The sequence below is a fragment of the Equus caballus genome, chromosome 4, assembly GCF_041296265.1.
Source record: "Equus caballus isolate H_3958 breed thoroughbred chromosome 4, TB-T2T, whole genome shotgun sequence".
In the NCBI taxonomy this organism is placed as follows: Eukaryota; Metazoa; Chordata; class Mammalia; order Perissodactyla; family Equidae; genus Equus; species Equus caballus.
This window is the reverse complement of record NC_091687.1, coordinates 91,545,559-91,570,653: the sequence shown is the minus strand read 5'-3', so window position 1 is coordinate 91,570,653 and position 25,095 is coordinate 91,545,559. Positions and strand designations below refer to the sequence as shown.

Genomic DNA, 25,095 nt, shown 5'->3' with positions numbered 1-25,095 from the left:
ACCACTCCCTCCTTGCTGGAAACCCTTTCTTTGTCTTCTGGGCCACACTCTGGGTTTTCCTCCCACCTTACTTGCATCCTCAGTCTAGTCTTCTTGCTGATTTCCACTGAGTAATCTCATCTAATTGTATGCCTTTTGAATCATTACGTAGATGCCTGTGACTCCTAAAATTTTGTGTCTAGCCCTGACCTCTCCCTGGAACTAGACTTAGACAACTCAACTGCCTACTTGAAATCTCCACTTAGAGTTCTTTAACTTAACATGTCCAAAATAAATGCTTTTATTTTTCTCCAGAGTTGCTTCTCCTCTCCATCCTTCAAGTAATTGGCACAGGTAGTCAAGCCTGAAACCTAGAATTCATCCTTGTTTCCGCTTTTCCTTACTCCTTACATTAGGCCATTAGCTGATCTTGTCAACTCCATCTCTAAAGCATGTCTCAATATGTTCCTTTCACGTTCATCTTCACTGCTGTAGCTCCACTCCAGATAATTAACATCTGTTACCTTGTCTTCTGCAGTAGCCTCTTTACTGGCTCCCTACTTCTACTCTTGTCCCCTTATGCTTTGCCCTGCACACGGAGGCCTCAGCAATTTTTTGAAAAAATTAAATCAGTTCATGTGGCATCCCAGTGGTGGATCTCCATGGTACATAGACTATAATTTGAAGTGCTTTCCCAGGCCTCCAGGGCACACCATGACTGGTCCTTTTCTGCTTTTGCAACGTCCTCTCTTGATATATTGATATTTTTAAAGTTGGAAATTGATCTAAAATATGATTTGTTCTAGGTAGATTTCTACCTACTGTGTTAAGGAGATAGGAAGATGGTGATGAAGGTGATGAAATAGTGATAAATAACACTTAAATAATGCTTATTATGTGCCGGGTACTCTGCAGAATCCTTTATATGTCTTATCTCATTTAATCCTTATAACTCTATGAGGAAGGTACTGTTACTAATCCATTTTACAGAGAGGAACCTGAGACTTGAAGTGATTAATTATCTTGCCTGAAGTCCCATAGCTGGTAAGCAGTGGAGCTGATAGTTGAATTCAAGTCCCTTTGGGTCCAGAGCAAATGCTGTTAATCACTCTGTTTTGATTATAATTTGAATGACACCTTGCTTCATTTGTAGAAACAATGTGACAGAAACTGGTTGGAGGGAAAGAGCTGCCTTTTAGTGATGTTCTGCCTGAGTTTAGGACGGAACCTTCTATCTATAAGAGATTGTTGGTTCTTCTAGCCTTTTCCGATATTGGCTCTCATTCAGTAGTGAGTTGAAGGAGAGAAAGTATTTTCTTTCTTAGGTTGGTTTATTAAACTGGTACCTTGAGAGAGTGGGCGTGGATGGGGAGGCTTTCTATAAATGCTCACGGTATGACCTGCAGAACATGGCACTGACATTGGGATAAGCTCTGGGTGTGCTGAGGGATCCATCCTTTCCCATTTCTAGGTTTGACGTGATTGATGAACTCTTTGGACCATGACCAGCCTGGGCACTGAAAACTCTTTGAATGCTACTTGTTTTGGTGGTCAGGCTAGAACTACACTCTTTAAATGGTAGCTGCTAGTCACATGTGGCAATTAAGATTTAAATTAAAATTAATTAAGATGAAATATAATAAAAATTTCAGCTCCTTAGTTGCACTGGTCACATTTCAGTGCTCAGGGACCACATGCGGCTAGAGGCTACATATTGGACAGTACAGATCTAGAACATTTTCATCACAGAAAGTTCTGTTGGATAACTCTAGTCTAGAATAAACCTATGCTTGGCATTGTGAACTCCATCAGATGATTTTAATGATTGAGTGATTTATGGTGATTGAGGTTATGGAGCTAATCTCAATGCTCTGCGTGTTTGTGAATCTTGTTTCCTGCCTTTTCCACATTCCAGCTCCCCCAGGATTATGGGTAAATGGAAACTTCAGGGACTATTTCCCTGAGGTATGATATCTTCACCTCAGTCTTTAGCACAGCTTGCTAACCTGTATGTTACTAGTATACTGGACGTATTGATTCCTTTGACTCTGAGGAGCACCTGTGTACCCTCCTGTGCCATACAAATACTTGCTTTTTCTGTCTGCACCATGATGTGAAAAAGGCTCAACAAGGCTAATAGCGCTGGCTCTTTGAGTGTAATAGTTCCCTTCCTCATTCCAACCCAACCCTGGAACAGAACCAAAACTTGACATACTGTTTTGAAATGATCTTGCCTTTAGCTTAAGAATGCAATTAAACTGTGATTGTGCAAATTAACAAAGATTTATTCTTAAAATTTAAAAAATATGTTTATAAAAGTAGAACTCTCAAAGTTTATGTTCTTTTCTGTGCTTATCTTATTTGGAGGTTTTCGATAATAGATTTCTTAAGATTTATAATTTAGGTGTGTTATGAAATAATTTTTCAACTCTACAAAAATATATTGATAAAAATGTCACCAGCCTTTTCTACATTTTTCATTGTCAAGTAAATTATATATTAAATGTGAGTTGAATTTTTAACACTTACTAGAATGCTTTCTTCCTCACAGGACTCTACTTCATACTAGCCCTAGGCTATTCATATGTGGAATACAGGGTAGCGTATTTGATGGGCTCAGAGCCCTAGGATTCTGTATAGGAACTAAGTTTTGTCGTATATATGGTTTTGAGAATATAATTTATGCTGTAAGAAAGTGAGTTTCTCTAAAGACTTTACTGAAACTATTTTTTGCCAAACCTTGAAACAGATCAATGACTCGTTGCAATAAGTATTTGCATGTAAAGCTGTTCAGGCAAAATAATATACTGTGTGACACACAGCAGATTGTAATGCCACTTTAATAAATGATTGTGCTCTAAAGAACTTAACTGTGTCCTTCCTGCCTCAAATTCTTTGCTGTGTTATGTGTTATCTCAACTTTATTGGTTTGCTTTTACACGAGGGAATTTGTTTTTTAGGCTGCATAAGGGGATACCATTGCACATAGTTATAAACTTACCTTTTCATTAACATCTTGCATCTTTTGATTTTAAAAATCAATGCTGGATATTGATTTTTTCCTTTCCACCCTGATCCTTTAGTTTTTCTGCCTCATAGTGAGGTCAGACCTCTCATGTTTGATACTATCTAATGCTGAGGAAACTCTGTCCCTAAATCAATAGAAAAAACCAGGCAGGAAATGATATTAGGAGGCTATTTGTTGGTTTTGTCAGCCACTAGCAACCTGATGGAAATGATGAATCTGGAAAAAAAGACGAATGAACTCACTTGCATTATTATCCTCACTGTGCAAGTTTCTCTAAATTTCTTGTCATTGTGAAAAATAAGAGAGATTTGCCGATTTGCATTAAGTACATCACTGAGATCACTAAGTATTTGGCAGCCTTAATAAATTGCAGGAAGCCAATTTAAGCAGGAAATAGCACAGCCCAAACTAAACAGCCAATTTAGGGAAACAGATTCATCTATATGTTCTGTGTATTTTTCTCCTGGAATCTGGCCCTCCTAGTTATTTTTAAACAGCTCTTTAAGGCTCATTTAGACATAACTCTGTAGGGAGAGTTCACAGTAAACAAGCGTTGCTTGTTCCTTTGACTTGAGTTACAAGAGCTGAAGGGAGTTGCAATCTCTAGGTTTCCAACTTTTAATAGATGAAACTTTGTTGATGTCATTGTCTCAACTCTGCACTGTTGTATGTCGTAATAGATAATTTGCCTGACAGTTCCTAAAAGGAAGAAATGTATACGCTATTGATTTAAATCAAATTCTCGAGTCAGTATATTCTGTTCTTAAAATTAAATCCATAAACAGTCTATATTTAATGGATGGCTGAACTCATATTGTTAGTTGCATCAGTCAGCAAGTATTAGCATGGCAGCGATCTTTGACTTCAAGGAACTATTAGTTTGGTTGAAGCACATTAACATTAGAGTGTAGTGAATAAGTGCTAGTTTAGTACCCTTCACTTGCTCAGTTAATATTTTTGAGTAGGTGAATGAATATGTGAGTGAGATGGAATATGTAAGAGGTATAGAAAATGCTTTAGGAATTCAGGGAAAGAATGTCAAGAGCTTGGGTAGGCAGGCGATCAGAGGAAGTGGACTTGAGCCAAACCTTGAGGGTAAGAGGCATGGGGGTGTTAGTGGTGAAGGTGTTCCTGGTAGAGTCAGTACACAGACCAGATTAATTCAGATAAAGGGTTCATGTAGGGGTCTCGTGGGTGGAAAGGTTGGGAAGGCTGGGGAAGTTAAGGAGTTTAATTTACTGTGGGGCCTAGTGGCTACTGAGCAGTTCCATTTAATTTTAGGATGCAAGTTTAGAAAGTTGGGTTAGTTGCTACTTTTCACATATACTCAGATATTAATAACATTTTTATGGCTAAAAATGCAGCGCTGATTTTCTCTCTTTTTTTTTTAGATATTTAACAACAAATCTAAATGGTAAGAATGTGTCTTCCACCATAGTACTAAATAAAACCATTTTCTTTTTTATGAAAATATAATCAGCCCCATCGGCATTTTTATTTGTCCTTAATTGGCCCTATAGCAAAGAAGAAAAGTAAAAGAGAAAAGTTGCCCTTAGCTGCTTGAGGCATTGTAGGGTACAACAGATGATTTCCGAACAAGTAAGGTGAAATGATACAAGTGGGTTCTTGGAAGGATATGTGTAGGATGAGTTGGAAGTTGGAGATAAGGAAGACAGCCCCTACATGGTCCGGGTAGAAGTGGCAAGGGCAGAGAAGGACTGGAGTGGATTTGGTGACTAAGGCTACATGGCTGGTTAGTGGCAGTCTTTTCTTCTGGTCTAGGGCACTTTCCTCTGTGCCACTTGATTCATCACTCTTTATGTTGTGTTTATTTTTGAGAAACCAGCACAAATTTAAACTCACTTAATTTTAAAATTGAGAAGAGAGCATCGATAACTTTTAAAAATGGAAGGGAGTTGGAAGCTTAGTAGGTTCTGCAACGTCAGTGAGTCACACCTTCCGGTAGTTTTCTGTGGCTTGGAACTTCTGCCCTTTGATTTCTTAATTAACTGATTGACCACCGGCCTCAGGTGCTTTTTATTAAGTCTCCAGAGGCCCCTGCCCTGTGACTACCATAGCATAATTTACTTAGCATTCGTGCTTTCAAGTGGTGTGAAATCCAATGGGCCAGAAATTCCCTACTTCTTCCTAAGTTACTAGAAAGGAGCAGCTGTTTTGTTAGGTGCATTGCGTGCTGTAGATGAGAAATTTAGTAATGCCATGGAGTCACAGTGCTCAGGAGCTGGAAGGAAGTAACTTTGGGGACCGTGGGGTAAAAAGAGAGAAGCTGTGTTAAAGAAACACTCTATTTTGTGCTGTGGTAGATTTTGGACACTAAAGTGAATTGTGTGTCTTGTATTTTCTTCTAGAACAAATGTTATTGGGCGTAATAATCAAGTAAATCATGACTATCACCAATAATATGTCATAAACCACAAAGAGAAAACAACTATAAAATAATAAATTTTATAGTCATGCTTCAAGGTTTATAAAATAAAATATCAGAAGTTGGTTATATAAGCAGCTCTAATGGATTATAAAGTATAGAACATACAATACATGAGCCTACTATTTTTGATTTAGTTTAATATGCCAGTTGTAAATAAAGACTTGATTAACTATCTTTTGCCTGTCTTGGAATTGGATAGACTTTGAGGACATCATCTGGATGGCCCAGATCTCTTAAAATAAATTGCCGAAGAGAGTTTCAATTGTACATTTTCCTACTGCAAGCAGAGGTATTCAAAATCAATCCATTGACCCTTCTAGCTGTCAACCAAATAGTAGGTTATTATTGTTGATGATGATGTTTTTCATTGTAAAAAACATTTAAAAAAGTAAGGTCTGACACAGCATTTTACTTCTTTCCTTTACCCTTTCCTGTCGCCCTGGTTTATTCAGAATTACACGTACAGTGCTCTGCATTAGGCCAAATCAATGCTACTGGGGAACACCAAGTGCTTTTAAGTCCCCTTTTTAAACCTGTTCTGCCCCCAGCGCTACTTGACACTTTGTTGACAGCTGTCAGGGTAGTTGAATGTTCTTTGAAAAGCGTTGGGACCTGTGCGGCTTGGGAACCCATGCAGATCGCTATAGTAAGGCTCTTCACGCTTTTTCACAGAATTGCTATGGCATGCTTAAGACAGTATTCTGGTTCTGCATGCCCTGGTTCCCCTGACTGAGTGGTTAATTGAAATATGGGTTTTAATTAGGCAGCATCAAATGATTGGAGCTTGAATTAATTACAGGATAGTAATGATAACTATCTCCTTACTTAAAGGCATAAGGTGGTGAGACATCTCACAGATTGTACGATGGGGAGAGGGAGATGGCTGCTGAAAGCCACTGTGTGTGGACTTTGTTGGTGGGACTGACTTTGTCAAATTAGCAAGTGTTGCTGCTCTGCTCCTCACCGCATGCTCCCTTGCTCTTTTCTCACTTTAATTTTTTTACTGGTCCACCCCGTTGTTGCTATAGTCCTGCAGGAGACACCCACGGGCCTTGCTCTGTTTTTTATGAGCAGCAGCAGAGCTTTGCTCTCCATTTTCCTTTCTCTGGTTTTGAGTTGTACAATTTCTCCCATCCCTGGTATCATTGCTCTAGTATGGCCACTATCAATTCATGTCTCTCCTGTCTTGTTCTAACAGCCTCTTGCTTGTGGTCCCGCCTTCAATCTTGCATTTCTCAGTCTATTCTCACTGTAGTCCTAGTAATCTTTCCAGAACATGAAACCAATCGTGTTTAAAAGCTGAGAGGCTCCCCCTTCCTCATAGGATAAAGTCTAAATTTCTTTTATGTAGCCAACAAGGTCCTGCACAATCTATCTCCTACTTTAGTCTCCTGTATCATCTCCCAGACCTGCCTCTCTCGTGTTGAACTCTATCTAGTCATGGTGAAGTTCTTGAGTGTCCTTGAACTTGTCCTTTTTGGGTTTTTGACCATGTTGTTCTCTTCTGTCTGAACACTGTTTCTCCAACTGTCTACCTCAGCCCCACCTCCGCCTCTCCTCCTGTCTATCTTTTATCTGGCTAATTCTTCCTCATTGTTCAGACAGCTACCTGGAACTCACTTAACCCTGGGAAGTTTTTCCTGACTCCAGGTCTGGGTTAGATGCCCCTCCTGTCTACTTTTCCTGTCACAACACTTATCACATAGTGCTGTAAGTGCCCGTTTCATTACCCCTCTCTCTCAGGGTCCAAGCTTTTATTTACTCATTTGTTCTTAGGACCTCCTTTTAGGGTACTCCTTTCTGCACTTTCCCTTGCCTTGGTATTGACCTTTCTTTGCTGAGGTGAAAGCAGTTGTAGGTCTGTCTTTGCTGTCAGTGAACATTGACCTATTGAGGTCAGGTGTTTGGGCAGAGTGGGATAAAAGAAAGTCTCAGGGTTGAGGAGACCACCATTTCCTCATCATTTCAGTGCAGACTTCCCATCTCAGTGCAGACTTCCCAAATTGATACCTTTTTGAAGAATCTCCTTTTCTCGTATCACTAAGTCTACAGTGCTGATAGTATCTATTTCATTATATTGTAGTTAACACGTTTACTTGTCTGTCTTTCCTACTAGATTCTGAGCCTTTGAAGGCAAGAGATGTTTGTTATTCGTCTTCTGTACCCTCAATCACAGTGACGATATTATAATATTAGGTGCTCAATAAATGTTTATGGAATGAATGAGCTAAAGCAAATTGAGTCATGAAGCCTGATATATCTAAGTATATGTGTCAGCTAGGGACAAGGTGGAAAAGGGCGCTTTCTCTTAAGTTTGTTTCACTGCACATGGGTGTGAGTGTGTTCACCAGGTTCAGGATGGTGCCCCTACAGTGCTTTGTCATTTCAGGTCTGAACTGTAGCAAATCCACTGAAGCCCTGTTGCAAGAGACACTTTCTGGAACACCGTCTTTTGAAAAGTGGAAGTTTGTGGAGGTAGTGGCTAGGGAGTGGGCCCTGAGTCGGAAATGTTGAGGTGGAGAATCATGTCCCATTCTTTCTTACTAATTTAGTTTAGAAAAGAAATAATCTGCATAAACTTTGCCAAGTTTTGAGGGAGGCTGGAGCAAGTTAGGATTTTCCCCTCTAGGATCCTCCCCTCTCAGTTCCAAGTACCTCCCCCACCTGCCTTCTCCTTTAGGTCAAAGTTAATGTGACATTAGGTCCTTTGCCCTGGAATTTTAGGTTAGGAGTTTTAGGTTAAGTTAGGTTAGAGTGTCTGGGCCTAGGCCTCTGACTTGGAAAAGCTCCTTAGCCCTGGTTGCCTCTTCCTACACTCTTCCTCTTGTCAAAACTCCGAGACCCTTGAGAGTATACCTCCTCTTCACCGTCTCTTCTCTTCTGCTGGATCTCAACTTCTGACTCAACTATCATCACTTTTTTCTTGCCGAAAGGATGGTCTCTCTGCTCTCACTCACTTCCTGAAGGTCCAGGGGATCAGCTCTTTGAAGCCTGGGGGTTTTGGCATTTGGAAGCTCAGGAACCTTGAGGTTTGGTTTGGCTTCTGGGTAGGGATTGGAAGGAAGACCCACTACTTGTGTCCCCTCAGACCGGTGTGGAGAGGACTGAGAGACTAGGGAGCTGGCCCCACTGTGTGTCCAAGCACACATTAACAGCCAAGCACGAACTGACAATGATAAAAGGACAACTTTTAAGAGTTTGGCTTAGCTTATATGGGGATTTACCCAAGGTGTTGGTGTTTTCACCTTATCGCCATGTAATGATAATGCGTATAACTATATCATATTGGTTTTGCTCTACATTTTATTGCGTAGTTACACTAAACTCTTCAGATGTAATTAGTCTCATTGTTGACAATAACAGTCATCTCATGACTTTAAAAAATAAGACAAAATATTGGTTGCTTTATGTCATTTTTGAGGATGGACCCAAGGAATGATATGAAAATCAGTTACTGTAATTAGGATAGGTTTGATTTAAATAAAAAATGCTAAAGCAGTATTTCAGATTGACAGTTCCCCCCCAAACATTTTTATTGTTTTGTTAATGCAGCCAGCTAGGTTACATATTCTAAATATTGTCCTTATAATTATTTAAACAAAAATTTAAAAAAAATATAATTCTAAGAAAATACCTCTAACAGCTCTCAATTTATGTCTCTTCTTTTTTTTCTTTTTGATGTTAGCCCTGAGCTAACATCCACTGCCAATCTTCCTCTTTTTGCTGAGGAAGACTGGCCCTGAGCTAACATCCGTACCCATCTTCCTCTACTTTTATGTGGGACGCCTACCACAGCATGGCTTGCCAAGCGGTGCCATGTCTGCACCAGGGATCCGAACCACTGAACCCCGGGCCGCCGAAGTGGAACGAGTGCACTTTACAGCTATGTCACCAGGCTGGCCCCTGTGTCTCTTCTTAAACTTGGGCTTTTATTAAGAAGAGATGGCTTTAACTGTGTGTACATGCACACTTGAGTAAGGCTGATCAATTCTGTCGTCTTTTTCTCTAGTAGGAAAAATGAGACTGGCTAAGCAGCTTTTGTTTAATTTTGTGGGCCAACACAGATACCCATTGGGCACAGTGTGTTTCTTTAATTTTTCTACATAACATGTTGACATTTCTGGGAATCTCATGAGATTGGGCCTATAAACTACTTTTGTGATGTCTTTATAAAACTTTTCTAAAAAGGTTGCTTTAATATTCTTTCTCGGAAACTTTTGAGAGTGATTATTATAACATTATGGGAAGTTGTGATCCTCTTTTCATGATTATCCTTTGACCCTTGACATATTTTATTAGTTTTTTAATAAAAAATCTTTAAGAAAAGTAATTTTTTATCAAGCCTGATAAACATGTAAATGATAAATTGCTTCCTCTAATTCTTTTTCTCCTGTCCTGTTAAACATTATACCTCTGCTGACATAGCCATTGTTTCATAACCTATGTTCATCTTTTTGCAAAAATATTTGCAAAAACGACGAAGTAAAACTTTTTAAAGCTGTGACTCTTTAATTGCTCATTATTGCTTAAAGGACTGAACTGAAACTTTAAGGTCATGTTATTATATTTTGATTGAGAACTAACCTCTTCTCTCCATCCAAGTAAATTCTTTTAGTTGAACTGTCACGGAGGCTTCTGTGGTACTCAAGCCTGTAGCATTATTTCTGATGAACCCCAGGAGGCGTCGTTTGTACTGGGCTAACCAGACCCAGGATGGAGGCTGCCAGGGCCGACTCAAGTCACCACCTCTGCTTCGCTGGCAGTGATGTACTGTGACTGCATGCTTCCAGAAACAGGGCTCCAGGGGAACTGAACCCCACTGTCTTCAATTGGAAATGGAAGTTGAATTACCTCTGAGTAGACGAGTGTGTGTGTGTGTGTGTGTGTGTGTGAGATCAACTCAAAGGTTACTTTATCAGAACTTTTCTTGATCCTGTTTACCTTGCTTTCCTCTCAACTTATATTTTGCCTGTATTTTTCTCTTGGCAGCCACTACTTTCTACATTAAAAAAAAGAGATACTTATTTGTAGCTATGTTAGCATCTTTACTCTGCAGTAAGTTTCTTGAGGGCAGGATTCACACCTGAAAGCTCCCAAGTCCCATAGTGACCCAAGTGGCATCTGCCTCACCTGTAGAAGGTGCTCAGAAAACACTTGACACTGGAATGAATGAGTGGAAGGACCCGTGAGCATCTCCAGCTTCTTCAAAATGCTTTTGATCTCAAAAACATTGTGTTCAATGAAAGAAGCCAGTCACAAAAGACCACATATCATATATTTTTATGAAATGTCCAATATAAGCAAATCTATGGAGACAGAAAGTAGATTAGTGGTTGCCCAGGGCTGGGGAAGGTGAGGGTGCAAGTGGCAAGGGTGGGGGGTGACTGCTGATGGTTGCACAACTCTGTAAGTATACTAAAAACCAGTGAACTGTCCTCTATGTATGGGTGAATTTTATAGTATATATCTTTTTTTTTTTGGAGAAAGATCAGCCCTGAGCTAACATCTGCTGCCAATTCTCCTCTTTTTGCTGAGGAAGACTGGCCCTGAGCTAATATCCATGCCCGTCTTCCTCTACTTGATAGGTGGGATGCCTACCAGGCATGGCTTGCTGTGCGGTGCCATGTCCGCACCTGGGATCCGAACTGGCGAACCCTGGGCCGCCCAAAGTGGAATGGGCACACTTAATTGCTGTGCCACCAGGCCGGCCCCTAGTATATATCTTTTATCTCAATAAAGCTGTTAAAAAATACTTTTGAAATCTTGTCAGATTTTTTTAAAAGTATCTTCAAATGCATATTTTTTTTCCTGTTTCCGTGTTTACAATATGCACTTAGGGACTTGCATTATAATATTTATTATTCTGTTTTAAAATTTCGACTTGGAGCTCTGTGGAAAGTAGATGAAGTAGAGCTTTGGGAATTCAGTACCCTTTTCAGAGATGCTCTGGAATGTGAGAGGGGACTTCTGACGCGCCCCTGCAGACTGACCTCATTCTCTGTCAAAGGAGAACTGCAGGAAGTTATTTTAGCATCAGTAGAGTGGCGTTGTTGGATATATTTGAACGGTATGTTTTTATTTTTCAAGTTTGTGAAGAAGTTTGCCTTTAGGGAGTAATGCATTGCTTCGTCTTAGTAAAAAGAAATACAGCATTCACAGAAGGAATGGTGGTCTTTTTCTGTTTCCTTCAGAATAAGAGAGGTAGAAGTAGTTTGTTTTTAGCCTGTTATCTTGTATTTCTTATTAACAGGTACTTTATTTTTAAAGTCTATTTTATACTAAGGCAGTTATGAAGCCATAGATATAAATAAAACATGCACCCTTAGATAAACTGTTTAATGTGGTTTTCTTTTTTCTCCCCCATTGTAGGAACTTGTAGTTTGTGTGTTGATGAAACAGCAGGAGAACCTATTCTGGTGTGTGCATTTAAGGAAAATTTAGCCCTCTTGAAAAGTAACAAAGATCATAGCCAAGAGGTATTCATCATGTAGTCTATTCACAAGAAGTCTTGAATGAAATCATCATCAAATAACTTAAATAAAACAGTTATTTCCTGACACTGTATCACCAAATGTAATCGTTGAGCACATTTAGCATTGTTGGGTGTGCATTTTTCTTTTTCATATGATTGCCAACTATCTTAAAAAATGGTAGGCTTCAGATTAATGTTTTGGGGAGGCTGATGTGGTCTACTTGACCCTGATTTAATGTGAATAGTGGCAGTGGGTGGTTCTTCCCCACGGATCTGATTGTTAGTAGGGTTTCTTCAGACACTGTAAGAGCGAAGCATTGCGTTTGATTTCTCTTCACTTATCCTGCAACTGGCAGAGTGTAGCCAGTGCTTCAGCCTGGGCTGGATCAGTAGGTCTTTCCAAGTATGAATGGGAGGGCTTTCTAGACCACAGAGAGCCAGAGCCCTCAGGATTTCCTGGAAGATTTTCCCAGTTGTCCCAAATAGGCCCCCTGCTCCTCCTGTGCGTGGCCCAAGAGGTTGCTCAGACACTTGGTACATAAATGCTCAACACTATGGTTTGGTGGAAGCAGCATGGGTATTGAAGTCCCAACATGACTGAGCCTGGGAATTCAGCTCTGCCCCTTACTGTGTGTGTGACCTGGGGGCAATGTGTTGGACCTGTGTGAACCTCAGCTTTCTCTAATTTGTGATGCCCAAGAGAGTGACAGAAGCTACACAGTAAAGTCACTGCTCTTTCTTGAGCATTCCCCCATTATTGGACAAAGGGGCTCAGAGTGCGTTTTCCCAAAGAAACTGTAAGAGCAGCTGAAAATAATGTTCTTAGAATAGTTCTTCTGGCTTATAATGGGTTTTTGTGTTAACTTGGAAACCCAAATGCCAGTTCACTTTTTAATGATAGGTTTATGATGAACTTTGGCACCACTAACGTGTTGGTACTTTCTTAACAGCTCACAGTCAAGGTTGGCTACTCTGTCCAAGGTTTCTTTATGCCTTATGAGAGGGCTTGAAATACCTCACTTTGGATTCCAACACTTGGGTTCCCATATTGTCTCTATGTAGTCCTAGCTGAAACAAAACCAAATATTTGTGTATGCAAAACCATACAAACGTGCGTGTATTTGTCACCTATGAAAATAACATGTTAACCACAGATACATTAGTATGGACACTTTAACAGTTTAATTAGTAGTCACCAAAGGTTCCTTACAGTACAAGCTAATGTCAAAGGCAAACCTCTCCCTTGCTGTTGTCCCCAGGGCTGGCGTGACTGGACAGTGAAGTGAAGGGGTTGTAATAATTTATAATAGTTTATATAGTTTTGGTTGGTTTTTGTTTGTCCTTTTTTCCAAGCGTGATAGTGGTGGCTTTTTCTTTTTGTTTTTCTTTTCAAAATTATTAACTATGGCATTTCTCCCCATTAAACTTTAGGTAGGAGGGAGAGTTTAGCCCACATACGTGGGATTAATTTCACGCTGTGTGAGGCCATTTTTCAGGGAGGGTCAGAGCCTGTTAAAGTCTGTTGTTGCAGAGTTGGGTAGAGGCAGCATGGTGCAGTTGGGGGAGCTTGCCTTTGGGACCAGCCAGTCCTGAATTACCATGGGCCAATCACAGCAGTTTCCTCATCTGTAAAATTGGTTTTAACTACCTCAGGAGTAACCTAATCCATGAAACATTATTTATAAATAGAGACTATTTAAATTAGTGTATCATTGAATTGCTGATTGGAAATGAGAAGATCTGACTTCTGTCTCAACCTTATTACCAACTAACTGTTTTACCTTGGGTAAGTTTATTTCTCAGAATCTTGGTTTTCTTATTTATCAAATGGTGGGATGGACTTTTTTTTTTTTTTTTTTTTTAGGAAGATTAGCCCTGAGCTAACTGCTGCCAATCCTCCTCTTTTCACTGAGGAAGACTGGCACTGAGCTAACATCCATGCCCATCTTCCTCTTTATATGTGGGACGCCTACCACAGCATGGTGTGCCAAGCAGTACCATGTCTGCACCGGGGATCCGAACCGGTGAACCCCAGGCCGCTGAAGCACAATGTGCGCACTTAACCACTGCGCCACCTGGCTGGCCCCATGGGATGGACTCTTATCTCTAAGATTCCTTGGATAGATTGTAAGCTTTTTAGATACGAATTGTTTTCATTTACATTTGTATACCAAAACTGTTACCTGGGCAAAACAGTTTTTGGATGAACGATTGAGTTTGCACCTATGTATATTTACCACTCGAGTCATAGTTATATAGTTATATGTCGTTATATTTATAATTATGAGCTTATTTGTTTGTCTGTGAAGATTTATAAGTGGAAATTGTCTTTTTTTGAAGTTTCTCTCCAAGCAGTCTGATATATACTTTCATATATATGCATATGTGTGTGTGAATGCCTAGATCAAATATATGAAAATTTAAAATAAGATAAAAATACTTAAAAATGATCAAGGTGCAAGAATATGCACTTTCAAAGATCTCTTGCTTTAGAATAATTTGTGTTTCATTATTTGGATATGATGCTTGGAATGACTTGGCCAACAACAACAAAAAATGCTGTTGGCAGCATCTAGGTTTAAAAAAAGCACTCTAAATTAGGGAAAGAATGGTAATTAAAAGGATACTGTCAAGGTTGGTAGGTCTAAATTGAACATACCAGCTGTGTTTTGGTTTGTGGAGCTATGTGTGTCATGCAGTTTCCCCTGTGGTTTGCCTGCCTCGTTATGAGTCGGGAGCATGTTATGTTGGAGACAGAGATACCTCCTTCTGAAATGCAGCCTCAAGAGGTGGCTGCTTGCATGTTGCAGTGCCTGCTGGCCTGCAAGAACCTTGTCATGTCTGGAGAAGCTTAGAGCTGGCAGGAGCAGGTCGTCTGGCTTTCCAGCTTGGCTGTGTTCTGTTTCTGGAGGAGCTCTTCAGGAACATAGCACAGCCTTCTCCTCTGTGCTTGAAATACTGTTTTATTGAATCTAAGATGCCATTACTTATAAGATACACCATTATTTTATGTTCCACTAAGAAAAAACCTTGGCAATTAAGCTCTGATAAAATGCTTTCTTATCTATTAGAATATTCATTTTATATTTGTTGGAAGAACATAGATTAAAAAGGAAAATTGAAATGAAATGAATTGGTTATGATATTCTTGAAACTGATTGACATTCAGAGTCCAAGTCTTTGAATCACTTTCTGACTCTGAGTCATCCATGTCGTCGTATTTCCTCACACCCTCACCACGTGTGTCATAGGAGTGCTAGTGATGGAGCATTTCTTAAAAGTATGTTTTACTGTCGTCTCTGGAATCTTCTCCCAAGCTGCTGACACTCATTCTGCATGTTTTTGTGCTATTGCTTTCTTGATCTTACATGGACAGTGTCATGAACTGTGTTATGAGTGTCACCTGGCCCACAGCAACATTAGGATGCTATCAGTATCAGAGCTGTTAAAATGTGAATAAATGTGCATCTCAGAATCAATGGATTATGGCAGTAATTGACGAGCTGTGAAAGGGACTTGGACCAAGCAGTCCCTGTCCAGAGGTTAAGAGTAGAGGTATGGAATATGGGGTATTTTTCTTTATTCTAAATGCTTAACATCACAGTAAAGGATATTGTTTCACATTCAGACACTGCTATTCTCTGATCATTTTAATGTGCAATTCCCTTTTCTCTTTCATGGAGAATCTTAATGAAGAGTTGAACCTGAAAAGATAGCCCTCTGTCCTGTTGAAACATCTTTCAAACATCAAACTTACTTTGCCCTTTAACCACTCATAGTTATGTGTAAATTATGAAGGAGACAAAGATGAGCAAGGCTGTTGCTCTCAAGGTCTTGATGGTTAAGTGAGAAATGGGAATAAACACCACTAACAAGAGTACAGCATAGTCTTGTGGGGCTCTGTGGGCCATAAAGCATTTACTGTTTCATGGACTTAAATAAGTTTAAGTAAGCCTCTCCTTTTTTTCTTTTTTAAACGTGGAAGACCACCATCATAGAGCATGTAAATAATACTGAAAAATTAAATAGCCTAAAATTTCTGGGCACTAGTTCTTCTTTATTTATTAAGTTTAAATTTGCCTTCAATAAATTAAATCGTGTGTCTAAAGACACGTAATAACTAAGTGTATATGATCCTGGATTGGATCTGAATCAAGTTTTTTTTCCCCCTTTAAAAAACATGTATGGACAATTGTTGAAATAGAGTGAGGCCTGTAGATTCTAGTAGTGTATGACTGTTAATTTCTTAATTTTGATCATTGTACATGTAGTTGTATAATGGATTGTCCTTGTGTTTTGGAAATCACACTGGAATATTTAGGGGTAAAGGGCTCATGTTTGCATCTTACTGTCACATGTTTCAGGAGAAAATAATGTGTGTGTGTATGTGGAGAGAGAGAGAATGATGAAATATATCTGGTAAAATGTTAATTGGAAAATCTGGGTGAAGGGTACATGTGGATTTTTTTGTAGTATTCTTACAACTTTTCTGTAAGTTTGAAATGATTTCAAAATGAAAAGTTAGGAAATTGAAAAATTATTGCTAAAATATCAGATATCCAGTACTTTAAATCAACACATTTGTTTTATGTGGCTTTAGAGCAGATATGTGCATATTTTTTAAAAGTTACACTCTTGGCAGAAACTTACAAAATTTCCTCACTCTGTTCCATCCTGAAGTGCTCTGTCACTTTTTGAATTTATATATATATTGAGGCCTGTTTGGGGAGTATTTGCATACATATTTCTATATCGTTGCATTCTCTAAATACTCTGTTGTGTCTGAGAGGTTTTAAAGGACTTTTTAGGGGACGGTTTCCTACGTTTACTCTTTGATAGTGACTTCCCAGTGATCTATGAGTAGCTGTTTTAGTGATTGTGTTCGGAAAGGAGGTCTCCTCCTGTTGCTTTCTAAACTAGCCCTCATCATTCCTGGGGCTCCTGCCTCTTTTCCTTTCCCTTACTTGTCAACCTCTCCCATTAGGCCAGATTCACCTTTAAAATCAGTAAAATCCTGCTTTTTCCAGGAAGCTTTCCCTGATCATCCCTATGGAACTCCGATCGCTTCTTAATCAGCATTTAACCACACTCAGTTTTGCAAGGTTATTTTGTTTTAAGTTGTTCTCAGTGATAGACTAAAATTGTTGTTGCTTTGTTGGCATTTAAAGTTATGCACACATATTATTATCCCAGCCCAGTGTTAGAACACTGGCAGGTACAAATTGCTTTCTTTTCCCCCTGGAATTTGTCCCCACAGCTCATAACTGATATCTCCAAAAGGTAGTTGTTCACCATTTGGCTCTGAATGGGTATCTCTTACTGGATCCAAGTGATATCCACTAGATTAAAGATTTTATTTTTGCCTGCATTAGGTGAGGTAGTATTTTCATAATTTAGCAATTTGTTTACTATTTTAAATTCAGACATCACAAGAAACTGGATTTTGTTCCATTTGTAATTAGATCTGTGATTGTTAAAAAGTGTAAAATATATTTGAACAGAAAAGCATTCCAACGTGACTTATAAATGAGTTATACTCTGTGGTAAAGATAAAGTGATGAGACTGACGTTTGCGTGAGGATGAACTGTATTTGCATCTTAACTATAACTGTCAATATTTCTCTTCTTGATTCAACTCAGGTAAGGTGACTTTCCTTAAGTGACAAAAATTTGATGATTTATGTAAAGTAATGAGCTGTGGCTTTCTGAGTTTGGTTCATATCTTAATTGTCATTTTGATTATTCTGGATTATCTTTTTAAAGTTACCTGAGGACAGAATGTTTTATAGGGTTAGTATTATAAAACTGTGAAATGTCCTCTTTTACCTTTGTGTTTACCCTGAAACATCTTTTTGGTTAAATCCTTTATAGAAGTCATATTGACCTAGATATGCTATTAACTCTGGCATCTTTTCCATCCTCTGGCATCGTGTAAAATTTGATTCATACTCTTTCACATAGTATCACATCCCAACAACCCTTAGGAGTATTCTTAAATGAGAAAACTGAAGCTCCGAGAGGTTAAATGACTTCCTTTAGGCCACAACAGCACCTGGATTGAAGCTTGGGTCTTCACTGCAGACCCGTGTGCTCTACTGGATCAGAAGTTCTTAACCTTTTTTGTGCCATGTTTGGCATTCTGGTGAAGCCTATGGATTCATTCTCAGAATATTGTTGTAAAATGCATAAAATATATAGCATTACAAAGGAAACCAGTGATAGTAACATTTTCAAAATACTAAAACATTCCACAAATTTCTAGTAAGGTAATATGCTTACTTATTAGCACATAAAATAAAAAGATCTGGTCTTGGGTAGACTATATTTTGAGATGTCTGAAACTATTGTAATATGTTATGAAAATAATCTCATTTCTTTTGGTGACAAAATCTGCTTGGTTTAAGGCCATAATTCATAATTGAAGGAAATGCTTACTTTCATGTAGAAGTTAGTGAAAATAAAGATACATGTTTTTTCTATCCTAGTTTACAAGGCTCTTAAGTTCCCAGATTAAGAACTCCTGCATCAGACCATATTGTCTCTCATACCAGTATACAGTTATGTCACCTGCTGGTCTTGGCATATATGAGGCATTTAATATAGGTGAATTAACAAATTACAAATCCCAAAATGTATGCTAATGATATTAAGGCCACATCAAAAAAGGAAGAATACTTCAAGCATCCATAGGTTCTGAGGTTCTTGAGGGTAAAAATTAAGTTTATTTTAAAATGCTAAATTAGAACCTGTAATTGTAAATTATTTGTGTTTCTTAGAATTCTAGTCAGTTCTCTTCCTACCTTTTTCCCAAAAGTAAAAAGATGATATTGGGGTTTGGTATTTTTTTTCATTAAAAAGCTTTAGCCTTCTATATTTCAGCTCCTTTTGGGCAATTTGTTTTAATGAGGGTGACTGACAGTGGGAGAGAGTTTCAGTTGTCCATCGGTGATTCGGTGATGACTGGTTCCTCGGGCACCTAAGGACTGGAAACAGGATGTTAAAAAGCATCGAGATGGCTCGGCTCTCCCATGCATGATGGAAGCCTGGGAAGGTTTGTTTTATTGCTTTTTGCCTGGTAGGTCTGAACCTCTTCATCAGTTGTCAGACTTGACAGCTTAAGTGTATTGTATTGCTTCTGTCCTCACCTGAAATCTAATTCTACCAGTTCTTTTGTTAGTTAAATAAGAGGTAACCACTTAAAAACCTTTTATTTCCTCCCTGAGGTAGGGAATAGGTGGGCTGTTTTTCTTAACTATTCAGACTCCTCTGTCTGACTCAGTTGTAGCTCCAGAGAAGCTTTAGGTAGAGGGAAAAAACCCCTTAGCCCATTTACTACTCAGCAGGGTTGCAGGCCCCCAGGGTACAGGAAGTATGTGGCTTTGCTTTACCCAAGCCAGCTTCATGGGTCAGAGCTGTAAACCGCGTGGGGCACTCTGACACAGCCCTGCCCCTCAGCCTCATCTCCCTCCCAGGCAGAAGGCTCAAGACGTTCAGCTTACTTGATTCTCTCTGCTGGGTCAGCCCTGCAAACACATCTACCGGACTTCTCTTCTGCCGTACATGTTCTCTGCCTCTCCTCTTTCCAACCTGTAATTTGTTATTTTTCTAATCATGACTAGCATTTACAGTCTGACTTGTACTTTACACACCTAGTTTGCAAAAGCTTTTGGCCTGACTTTATGACAAACTTGTTTACAGTAGGGCTGGAGAATCTTGTTAACTCCTGATTGTCCGAGGACAAACATTTTGAATTTGGTTTGTAAGTTGCATAGTATATATTTTTTCTTTTAGTATCTCTTCTTTTATAATGACCTTTTTTGTATGACTGTCCCCCACACCCCCATTAACTTTTATTTTGTTCCATCCTCATTGGGAAACTCCTGAAACCTAAAAACATGAGCATATGTCCAATTACAAGGAAAGTTTGAAAGAATTCATGTCTTTTTAAGTTGGTGTTTTGTACCTTCTAATTTCCAACCGGGGACTTGGATGACAATGTTCTGGAGAGTACTTGCTGTTAAAAGCTCTAATGAAGGATATTTTAACTTCTATTAACAAATCAATCAATAAAACAATTATTTAAATATGTTCTCTGCGTGTCTAATAAGTTTTGTGATTCTAAGTGGAGATGAGGCAAATGGGCTTTAGTCTCTGGCTTTATCACACAGTTGGTTTATCACACATGATTAGATATTTATGTAGTTTAAAAGTTTTATTTATAGTAATATTTAATTTATTCTTGTAGTATTTAATTTATGCCCATAATGGACTATTGGTTAAAATCTGGAAACATACAGGACACTGATGATGAAAAGCAGGTTAATGAACATCATAAAAATGATGATAGTTCTGAAATTTAGCTCTAGGATGCTTTTCACTAGATTAGTAAGGTGTATTCTTCTGATTAAAATTCTCATATAGCACCTTGAGGTATGTCTAATATTTTAATACTTAATGTTAAAAAGAGACAAATGGCGATTATTATATTCAGTTTTGCTTTTAATTTACTGGGAATAAAAACTGCCCTCCCCCAGATGTATTTGCATTTACAAGTAGTACCTGAAATCTCTCTTATCTTGCCATTTAGAAATAAAACACAAAAGATCTAAAATTAAACCACTTAATTTACTTTAACCACTTTAAACAACTTAATTTACTTAAATGCAAAATGTAAGAATTTTGAATATTAGGTCACAAAAGCAATTTTTGTCTATTTTTTTTAAAGATTTTATTTTTTTTCCTTTTTCTCCCCAAAGCCCCCCGGCACATAGTTGCACATTCTTAGCTGTGAGTCCTTCCAGTTGTGACATATGGGATGCTGCCTTAGCATGGGCCTGATGAGCAGTGCCATGTCCGCACCCCAGGACTCGAACCGGTGAAACCCTGGACTGCTGCAGTGGAGCGCGCCGACCCAACCACTTAGCCATGGGGCTGGCCCCTAGGAACATTAGAATTTCTTTCTTTCTTTCTTTTTTTTTTTTTTTGAGGAAGATTAGCCCTGAGCTAACATCTGCTGCCAATCCTCCTCTTTTGTCTATTTTTGATATTTTAAAATAATACTGGTCCCTAAACCAAACAAAATATAATGTTGTTTTTGAAATTTTTTTTGCGTAATTAAAGACTGGAACAAGTTGTAATTTTGTCTTGATATATTGTAAATGCTATAAAAAGATTATTATAATAAACTTTGTCATCATCTTAATAGTATTATTAAGTTAAAATCAAATGTTTTAAACTGGAAATCACTTTACTCTGTAACATACAAGTGACAGTTTCTTTAAAAAATTACCCACGGGTTCTCAAGACCTTATTGTTGTGAGAGGATTTGCACTTCTAGATCCGTTAGGAAATGCAGTTGTCTTTTGGAATGTATCGAGGAAGGAGAGCTTTGGGAAGGGAAATGAAATATCTTCCCTGTTTCTGCAACAGGGAGCGGTTGTATGGAAACGTGTCACGTTGGCAGAGACTGCAGCCAGCTTTGAATGACTTTAGCAGTATATTGGCCTGCTTGGTCCCCTGTGTTATCACAGAGTTGATTGTAATGATGAGTATCACCTAAGAGGGATGCCAAGATCCCAACTTCTTTCTGGGGTAAGGATGGTTTGAGTAAAAGAGGTTGTCATGATTGTTTGGAGGTAGCAAACTGTGTAAGACTCCCTCACAGGGTGTTGTCTTGGTGTTAAGCATTGGGAGGTTTGTCCTGTGTGGCAGGGATATTTAAAGCTACAGTAATTGTGGATACTCAGAGGGAAACCTAAGATAGTTTGCGAGGATCTTAGGGAAATGCAGAAATATTACTGCAGTGTGACTAAGAGGAGCATTTTTAAGATTGTAAAAGTAAAGTATTGCTCATTTAAAAAAAAGCAAAAGATGTGTTTCAACCAAGCTTGCTGTTAAGTGAATATGTTTAAGTGGATTATAGTTCTCCGTTTACATCTTTTATAAAATTGGACATGCTATATTGGGGAAAAAGGGCCCCTGGATATAATTTGCATTTTTTAAGAATGCAGCAAATCTGTCACAGCATGCTTAAAATAATTATTTTACAGAATTTTAGCACTAATGCTCAAAACATTACCAGCAGCTCTAATGTATTAATATTTTACCCAACTTATGCCCATCACAGACTGTTTGAGACCTAAACTAACTTTTATTTTTCAGCTGGTAGTCGAAGTTCTCTTAGGGACTGTGACCATATCAAAGGGAGTGTTGAAGCAGTGCAGGTGTTCGTTTGGGGCCTTAGGAAGTCCTGAAGTTTAACAGCAGAACACAGACTAGTGGAAGTGGGCTTCCTACATGGAACATTCGAGTTTTGTGCATATGATTGGAGGGGAGACATGGGGAGAATAAACTTGACTTAATCAATCTTTTCATTTCAAATTCTGCTTAGTGACTGTAAAAAAGGAGGATTTAGGAGGATTTGTGTTATATCCTTGCTGCTGTTATGTAGGTAGAATGCTGCGTGAGAAGAGAGGAGGAAAAAAATTTAAGAGCATTGCTTCAACTAGTCAGGTTCTCAACAAACTTTGTGATAGCTGGAATATTTTCTCATAAAGGTCTACCTTGCCAGAAAGGTGGTAGAAAGTGAATTATTAGTCTCTAGGTAGTATGATTATGTTAGACTACTATTAAACAGGAAGTAGATGGCAGGATGGAGCCTTGAAGAATTGCCAGGGTAGAAAATGTAATTTAGTCATTTTGATGAGTAATCTATAAATTGCTGGTTGTTTGAAATTTGAGGACTACTTGTATAGGGTTTTGGGTAAAGTAGGTTTGTGGGAACTAAAATGTAATCTGATAAGGTATTGGTATATGTCAGAAGGTGATGTAATTCTCACAACAGCCTTATTACATGGTTACTTTTATTATATCCGTTTTACAAGTGGGGAAGCTGAGTCACAAGAGAAGCTAATGACCAAAGAAGCACATGTAACAAATGGCAGAGCAGGGTTTCAGATCTTGGCAGTCTGATTCCAGACCTGACATTCTTAGCTGCTCTGCTGTGCTGACATGGGTAGAGAATCACAGTTTCAGAATCATGTTAAGTGAAAGGAATATTAGAGGTGATCTAATTCACAACTCTCATTTTAGAAGTAATGAAACTGAGGCTCTTCTAAAGAGATTGAATAACTTGCTTCAGTGACTTACCCTGGTTTGGACAAAGCACGTCTGTGATTTTCAGTTTCCTCTTACTATGAATATCTGGATGGGGAGACTGCTGGGGCTAGTGTAGGCTTCTGCCCTCGCATCTCTTCCAGCTCTTTCAAGGATAATTAACATAGCTGATTTTTTAGTGTCTTTACTTCTTTCCTTACGTGTGCATGTTTTTGGGACTGTCTTTGTTTCTTATAGGTTTGAGAGAAGATAGATTAGAACTTAGATTTTTGCCATATTTTATCAGGATCTGTGGGGTAGAAGATAGGTTCCGTTGTCTAATGGAGACCCTATGTAACAGTGGCTTAAACAAATTAGAATTTTATTTTTTTCTTATGTAACATTTGGGGTTATTTGATGATTCCTTATTAGTATTGGGACCCAGGCTCTTTCTGTCTTATTGCTCTGCATCCCTAGAGTGTTTTCCTTATCCAGATGGTCCAAAGTGGCGCCCAGCTGTCCTGCAGCCTGTGCCATGGGAATGACTTGGAAGCTGCACATGCCATGGCCATTCACATACTGTTAGCTAGAAGGCAGTCAGGAGGCTATACAACCACAAGCGAGGCTGGAAAATAGTGTCTTTATTCTGATCCGCCATGTGCCCAACCAGAAATTGCCCCATGTGGCAGCCTGTGCTTTGTTAGTCTTTGGATACCCAGGTGGGAAAGGGAAAGGGTTTAGCTAAGACTGTATGTGCTGAAAATGTGGCCACCCTGTAACACAAGTTCTTTTCAAATAGAGCTGAGTTATGCAGGAATAGTTTGGTTACAAAGACTTCACTTTCTCGCCTGGCTGAATTCCTGTTTGGATTTTAGTTACTCCTTGATTATCATTATGGATGAAAAATTGAAGAGACTTGATATTTTCAGTTTGTATCCAAACTGCATAAACAGTATCTGAGGATTCCTCTGCTACTGTAAGGAATGAATAATTTAGTTTGATTTTCCTTTAAACCCAAATAAATAAGACAAAGATGAAGTTCAGGATAAAGCTAGAGTATCTGTTATAGTGTCCTGTCATTTGTCATTGCTACCTTCTCTTGAAAGCTTTGTGAAAAGTGATGGTTTTGATATTTGTTATTGAGATGCATGTCCCACAGATAGATGTTTAAAACCTTTTTGTCTTAGCCAGTGATTGTGTGTGTGCATGTACTAATAAGCAACTTTAAAAAAACGAAGATTTGGTACATTGAATAATACCTTTCACTGGAGATACTTTAGGCCATGAAACCCCAGTGAGAAGTTGTCTGATTCCATTTTAAGGCAGCAAGGTTACATTTTGATAGGGATTTCCTACTAAGTGTAAATCTAATCAGTCAGCAAAGGACATTAAATGTTTTATTTTGCTGGTGGCAGGAAAGAATGTAATGATAGATACCGTTTAAATTTATAGTTTGTTATGTATTTTTTTAGCCTATGCCTGTGTGGAATAAAATAAATAGGCCTCTATGTCTATTTCACAGTCAAAATGGACAATTTATAGAGTGATTTTCTAGAACATCCCAAAATATAGTGACTCTTTGTAGCAGTAACTGCTCCATGTAGCAAGTGTATCTCCATGGAGCTTTACTATCCTTATGTTTCGGGATATTTGTTGCATGATGTGGAAAATCCTATCAGCGGTTATCTTTCATTCCTTTTATCTGACTTAGCTTAACTTCAGCTGATTGCTTAAGTCAATGACTAAGAATTTTTCATCAGCTGTCCTGGGTAACATGTAACATTCATCATACTAGGGCCATTGGTGTTATCATTTCAAAAATCTAAATGGAAGACAAAAAATTAAGTGCTACTTGAAAAACTGAAGAGAAAAGAGAATATTTTGGCTAAGATTCCCCCCATTTCTACCTATATTTAATATAGCCGTTGAATATCCTTTTTCTGACGCTTTGAATCTCATCATTTTCAGTATAGAACTCTACAGCAAATAGCCCTTGTTATGTGATATGCTTCTAGATAGCGTAATAAGAAACTGTGCACTATAAATTCCCCTCCCCCAGCCCTTATTATAATA

At 38.6% G+C, this 25,095-nt stretch overlaps 1 protein-coding gene across 6 annotated transcripts in view; it reads left to right on the top strand.

Annotated features, from left to right (window-relative positions):
- CHCHD3 (coiled-coil-helix-coiled-coil-helix domain containing 3) overlaps nucleotides 1–25,095 on the top strand; it is a 269,706-nt gene that overhangs the window by 12,208 nt on the left and 232,403 nt on the right. The window lies entirely within an intron of this gene.